Below are 7,258 nucleotides of genomic sequence, written 5' to 3'. Positions count from 1 at the left end.
CTCTCTGATTGGTTGACGCGGCGCGTCGAGCTGCAAAAGTTCAGATTTTCTAACTTCAGCGATTTGGACGATTTGCGCGTCCAAATCGCGCTGCTCTAATCGCGCTTGAGGCGCCGCAGAACTTCCCGACGCTGCTTGAAGCGCGTCCACCATAGACTTTGTATGTAAACCTGCTGCTCCTGACGCTGAAATCGCGTTCGGTGTGAACGCACCATTAGACCGCTTCATATTTTTGGAGGACGCTTTTGTTTTAGCGAGACGCACATCGCAGCTCACTTTTCTTTTTTCCCCTCTCCCTCTCTCTCTCTGTTTCGGGAGGGGACGGAGCTCACCCTGCATGCCTGTTAGCAGGTAACGGCAGGTACAGGAAGCGACAGCGGCCCAAATACCTCTGAAACTCACCCAAATAAGCAAACTCTAGCCGTGTTTCCATCCAATTTTAATTCGAATTTTGAGCGAATTTTTAAAATTTCGCCAAAAGGAAAAAACGAAGAATGCGAATCAGACGTGTTTCCATCAACTGGCTTGAAGCGAATCAGTTACGTCAGACGCATGCATGCATGTAGTAAACAGGAAGTAAAAGTCGCATCTCAGGAAAATGGAGAGAAGTTATCAGGAACGTGTTGCTACTGTCGGGAAAGTTGTAATTATTGTCATCAACTAGTTTTGGTGATTTTTACATGCGGTCGGGAGACGTAGAGAAAGAAATGCAATTCTTTTCACGTTACAGGATTAACTGAGAATACGCCGACAGCAGGAGGAGGGTCCAGCTGCTGTCGCTCTGGTACCGGGACCGGTTTCGGACAGACAGCGGGAACAGCTGATCAACGTGTGAGGTAAATGTTCGCTACGTCAGAACTGTTTTGACAAATGTGTTTCCATCTTTCCTTTAATGCATTAACTCTTTTTCAAAAAAAACAAAAACCACCTCAAGCGAGCGTATCAACTTTTATGTGAATTAGAGGAAGTTTTTTTTGATTCATGCCGTTTTCATTCACCTTTTCTGATGCGATACTTCAAAATGCRCATTAAAAACACTGATGGAAACGGGTTCTGTGAGATTCAGCGTTTTATACTGGATTACTTTGGTTAATTCTGTGATTYCGTCTGCGTTTTCTTAGCAACTTATAAACAGAAGTGGAGGAGGTGGATTCTGATTGGCTGTTGTCGTGCACATTTCCGCCATTTTTGATCGAGTAAGAGGCTCACAGCTGATCACCGTGATCGACCTGAATTTTTTCTCAATCAATAGTCGCAATCAAATAATCACCCAGCCCTATTCTRTTATTATTAGATGGGTCTAAAAAGCCACTAGATCTGCTCCGCTCGGCTCACTCCCAAGTCACGTGACTAGTCAAATCGCAGCCTGTGCGATTAGAAAATCTTGTTTTAACACATCGCAAGTTTATTGCAAATGCAATTAATCGTTCAGCCCTAGTGGACAGTATTATGACGTCTGCCTAAGGACTTTAGGGATTTGGGTAAATTTAGACCTCGGATTCATGGGACCTGATTCAGAATCAGTGCTAGGACCTGAATTATTAACTTTGGTAACGCAGAAATCAACTCCCCCACCCACCCACACACACATTCTTTATATTTGCATCAAACTGAGGACTTTGTATTGACTTCCATTCATTTTTGTAACTGTATTTATGCCTAACCCAGATATTTTCCCTAAAATGAACCATTACTGGTCTGTAGTTAACACTAACCTGAACCAAAACTTGATTCACACCGTATCTCTAAATCTAACTAGTAAAGCACAGTAGAGCTGCAAACAAAGTGAGGACATAGAAGCGGTCCTCACTTTGAACACANGTAAATTTAGACCTCGGATTCATGGGACCTGATTCAGAATCAGTGCTAGGACCTGAATTATTAACTTTGGTAACGCAGAAATCAACTCCCCCACCTACCCCACACACACACATTCTTTGTATTTGCATCAAACTGAGGACTTTGTATTGACTTCCATTCATTTTTGTAACTGTATTTATACCTAACCCAGATATTTTCCCTAAAATGAACCATTACTGGTCTGTAGTTAACACTAACCTGAACCAAAACTTGATTCACACCGTATCTCTAAACCTAACTAGTAAAGCACAGTAGAGCTGCAAACAAAGTGAGGACATAGAAGCGGTCCTCACTTTGAACACACACACACACACACACACACACAAAGATCCGCAGCCTACACTATGCAGACAAGTTGCTGCTACTGTCACAGTCTCTGTGGCGCAATCGGTTAGCGCGTTCGGCTGTTAACCGAAAGGTTGGTGGTTCGAGCCCACCCAGGGACGAGYCTACTTTTTTGCCAAAGACTAAATGAATAATTGCTTAAGCAACCCTTGGCAGTGTGCTACAAAACTCAACCAATTCTCGTTTCTTGAAAAAGAAAGATCATGTCTACAACCCTGTTCCTTGTGCCCCATTGTTCTGCACTGTTTCAGATGTTTTCCTGCTTCAACACACCTGACTGAAATAAATGAGTGAGGGATTGACAGGCTTCTACTAAGCTTGATGACATTTTGAATAGATCATTTATTTGAATCAGTTGTGCCAAAGCAGGGAAACARTTCAAATGTGCACACAACCATGACACAACATCTGTAGTCTGCATTAAGACAAGTTACTGCTGCTRACACCCAGTCTCTGTGGCGCAATCGGTTAGCGCGTTCGGCTGTTAACCGAAAGGTTGGTGGTTCGAGCCCACCCAGGGACGGTAAATGTTTTGTTTTTATTATTCATTGAACAGTCTATTTAATGTTGTGATAAAATGTTAGCAAATTAATCAAACAAACAAAAAGAACACATCGCAGGGCTTGAAATTCATTGCGAGTATTGCACATATGATGGATTTCCGCAAATCTAGRTTTCATACTGTTGGATATTCCAGCATAAAATAAATTCCAGCCATTTGTAATGACGTGGATGTTTGCATTGGACTACTTTCAGATGCCTTTTCCAGCCTTAATGACCACCTTGTTTTGTTCAGAAGACACATGGAGGCAGAGAGTGAGAGAGGGGGGATGGGCTGAAACTCGTCAAACAGACAAGTCGAGATCTTTGAGACTTTACACTTAGATCCCAAAATACCAGGAAACTTAAATGCACCATCTGTGTTTTAACAAAACACCAAAAAACGGCAGCAGGCGCTGCCCCAGACACAACTCAGCTAATTTCCTCCTGCTGTTCTACTCTGCTCCTCATTGTTCCACGGACACACACACACACACACACACACACACACACACACACACGGTTGTTCTTCAGTCCACATGGGGATTTTGCATTGACTTCCACTCATTTACTTAACCCTGACCCCATCCACCCTTCAGTCAGGAGCTTCAACCCTTTAGAGCACAGATGCTCATGTCTACCTCCCAGAAAAGAGGGGAACATTAATTAAATTGTGGGAAAACATTATTTTCACAGTGATTAGAAGAAACTTTTTCTATGCTTGTTTTTTTTATATTACATGACTGATATTTTGTATCTATAAAGGGTAGTATGATTAGAACAAAGAAATAGGTAAATTTTGAATACATGTTTCAAAAGGGTATTTAATTATATTATTTTATAATTTTTTTAGGCATGCAAGATCTTGGCACTTTATACGAGCAGAGGAGGAAATAAATACAAAAGTTATTGGCCCAGAGTTTGGTTGAAAGTATTCAGCAGTGCAGATGTAATCATAACAAGATAGAACTTAATGCCAACCATCGCCATTCAGTAGTGACCAACTATTAGCATTTTTGTTGGAATCATCACAGGCCTTCGTAATTTAAATAATTAAGGTGAACAGACAGACGGATGGACTGATGGATGGAGGGACAAGGGGCTGAAGTGATCTTGTCAAACTATTACACGAACGTGTTGCTCAAGTCCCCCTTATGATGCACACAAAATTTGGTTCAGATTGGATCATGTATGTCTGATTAGGAGCCAACTGTGTGCTAAATGGGCGGGGCTAAAGGGATCTCATCAAACTAACACATTAATGTGTTGAGCAGGTCTCCCTGATGGTGCACACAAAACTTAGTGCAGATCAGATCATGTTTGTGTGATTTAGCGCTAACCGTGTGCAAACGGCGAGGCATCAGCGTTCGCCACTTTGCCACACCCACACCATCCCGCCACCAGTCAGTTTGGCTGTAGCAATACACTAATTTCACGATACAATACGATATGTATACGATATTCAGCAAACAATTTGATTCGATACATTTTTAAAGGTAAAGGTGCTTTATTGGTCATTGGTGTATGTGCCATACATTGACGAAATTTGCGCTCTGCATTTGACCCATCACACATGAGAAACACCCAAGTGGAGCAGCGGGCAGCTATGTAAGCGCCTGGGGAGCAGTTGGGGGTTAGGTGTCTTGCTCAAGGACACCACGGCATGTGGGCATGGCAGGGAGTCTATCCTGTGACTTTCAGGTCCCAAGCCGGCTGCTCTACCACTACACCACATTAATGAAAGATTTTAGAGGGACAGAATGATTTTGGTGACATTTTGTGACTGTTCCATAGACTTGGATAACAATAATTGAACTGAAAACTGATTAACAGCACCAACTACACAATACCTGGCTCTGATTTGGACAGAAACTTGAGTCTACAGCTTGACAAAGTTAATCAAAGATGTGGGGAGAAAATTAGATTCCTTTAATTGAAACAGTGCAAACTGTAGCTTACAAGCCTAAATAATATTTGGTTCCCTCCAGGTAACTGTCAAATAATGATCAAATGTTCCCAAATCTTCAGGATTTGTTGTTCATGATGAGAGGAATTAACACAGTTAAGATTTGGAGGTAAATTATTATGTTCCCATGTTACAGAGGAGGAACAGATTATTTTAAACTGAAATAGTTCATGTATATATCATACTGTGTATATATAAATACCCACAATAACTACTTTTACATGGACCTAAGTAATCAGATTAAACAGCCATTCGGAATAAAAATGCATCATGTAAACACCCCATTTGCAATATTCTGATTCTGATTCAGCTCGATCCGTATGAATTTGTAATCGAAATGAGAGAGGTGGTTTATGCTGATTGATAATCCGAACGACGTGCATGTAAACACTTAATCCAATCATCTTATTCTGATTGTGGAAAACTGACCTGACTGCACATGTCTGCTGACTTTCATCAACCGGTTTCTGCACTTTTGTGGAGGAAGGGAGGGACAGCAGTGCTGTAGTTTCCAGCAGCACAGAACTTCTCCTCCCACTCTCTCATTCAATAAAGGAAGACACACGGCCTGCACTGCTTCGCCAATAAATAAATAAATAAATAACATAAAAAATCTGTGCATCACCTGTGGCTCAACCAGGGAGTGCAGGAACTTCTGCACCATTATTAAAACTTGTCGCAGGTCCATTCTGAGCTCAGAAGCTGGTTGTTTATGTTCATCACGGAATCTGAACTTTTTTTTGGGAAAGTTAACAACTGTGCATGTCATTGCTTTATTCTGAATAAAAGCCTGGTGCATGTAAACASTCGTCATGATTGGATTGTGCCCATGTAAACGATACATTCGGATTATTTAATCGTAATACATTTCTTTCCGATCAAAGAATTTTGCGCATTAAAAACAATAGAAAACTGTAAGAAGAATGCCACGAAAGACCAGGTGTATTTATTTATTCGTTTTTAGAGTTTTGTAGTTTTGCAGCTGACGATTAAACTGAAAGTTACAACCTTGACATGATTATGAAAGTCCTTTTACCGAGAAATAGAWCAGAAGCGCTGTGAAAATGGTCGGATCCGCCTCTCTGGCTGCAGTGTGACCTCCCAACACAGGGCGAACAGATTTTCACAGGGGAACTGAATTTCGCACAAGCTCGAGGCACTAGACGCATGCCTGCCTGCCTAACGTGACAGTCGGAAAAAGAACGCCCCAAACGAGACACTTTAATTTAGCTTAAAATACAAACATTCTGACAAATAAGGAACTGTTGGTAACCTTACCTCAGCTTAGAAGCCAGCGGGTGTCGGTCTTTTCAGCTCAGATTCAGCTATCGGTGCATGATGCTAATGTTTACTCACGATGCTAATGCTACTGTTACTCTCTGACTCCTCAGGAGTGGAGGAGCCAAGTGACTGTCTCAGTGCTGCCAACTAGCGGTCAGAGGCTGAACTACAACATAAAATGAACCATTGGCAGGAAAGTTGACATTTTAAACCTTAATTAAAAATCGATACAGGGCTTTAGAGAATCATTGTATTATCGGAAAATAAAATATTGATATATTTCAGTGTATTGATATTTTCCTACACCCCTACCAGTCAGTGTTGAGTATGCAGTATGTGAAGTCTGTATGTTCAAAGCTGTAGGTGGAGTTCGCTCAGATACATGTGCAAGAAAAGAGACAAATTGGCAGCTTTGATCCAAAATGGCCAACTTCCAGTGGGGATTGGACCATGACTCCAAGAGACTTTTTGGTCCTGAGATGTTACACATGTAACGAAATTCATGATTCCAGGTCCAAGCACGGCTTGGGGCAATTTWAAAAAAAATGTAGGGGTTGCTGTGAAGGAATTAGACCCCCCCGCCCCAAAAAAATTGACTGCATTCTTTTAGTGGGGTGGATTTGGATCAACCTTGGTGAATTTGGTGCAGATTGTCTAAAATATGTAGAATTTAGAGCCAAACGTATGCCAATGGCTTGATGTCTGAATTTGCTGCACCGCCATGACCACGCCTTTCACCGTTGTACTCGAAAGCAAGTGAGATCAACTTATTATCTGTGTTCTGAAACAATTTGTTGCTGATTAGGTCAAGAGGGTCAGAGATTTGGCTTTCCAAGCCAAAAAAGGTCACTTTCTGTTGTCAGGAGGCGGGGCTTTGATGATGTCATATGACCACATGCTATGGTCACATGGTTTGAAGACTTGAAGATGGTGGGGGCAGCTGGGAGTAGCTTATGTTTACATGTTCACAATAATTTTTATTTGAGTCATTGATCTGTTTTAAACTATGTAGACAGTCAATAAATCATAGTATTTTACTATTATCATTACTTCCACTTTTGAGTTGCCCCACAAAACAAGTCAATCCAACCAATCATGGTTAGGGAAAACTCCTCCCACATATGTCATTGTTGTCTGTTTTAAGTTGATTTTTAGAATTTATGTCATGTATGATATTTTATCTTATATTGTTTTAATGTCTTTTAAACTGTTTTATGTTGTTAAAGCAAGTTAGCTAAGGAAGGCTATAAATGTTACAGTGTTCTA

At 41.2% G+C, this 7,258-nt stretch overlaps 2 non-coding genes across 2 annotated transcripts; both read left to right on the top strand.

The window, feature by feature from the left end:
- The first annotated feature begins 2,232 nt into the window (after positions 1-2,232).
- On the top strand, positions 2,233-2,306 carry trnan-guu (transfer RNA asparagine (anticodon GUU)). Its single transcript has one exon. It is a non-coding gene; the product is annotated as a tRNA-Asn (tRNA).
- Positions 2,307-2,654: 348 nt separating this feature from the next.
- trnan-guu (transfer RNA asparagine (anticodon GUU)) lies at positions 2,655-2,728 on the top strand. Its single transcript has one exon. It is a non-coding gene; the product is annotated as a tRNA-Asn (tRNA).
- Positions 2,729-7,258: the final 4,530 nt, after the last annotated feature.

Source organism: Austrofundulus limnaeus, unplaced genomic scaffold (assembly GCF_001266775.1).
Source record: "Austrofundulus limnaeus strain Quisiro unplaced genomic scaffold, Austrofundulus_limnaeus-1.0 Scaffold482, whole genome shotgun sequence".
Lineage (NCBI taxonomy): Eukaryota > Metazoa > Chordata > Actinopteri > Cyprinodontiformes > Rivulidae > Austrofundulus > Austrofundulus limnaeus.
The sequence above is the reverse complement of the archived record's forward strand: the minus strand, read 5'-3'. Positions and strand labels throughout refer to the sequence as shown.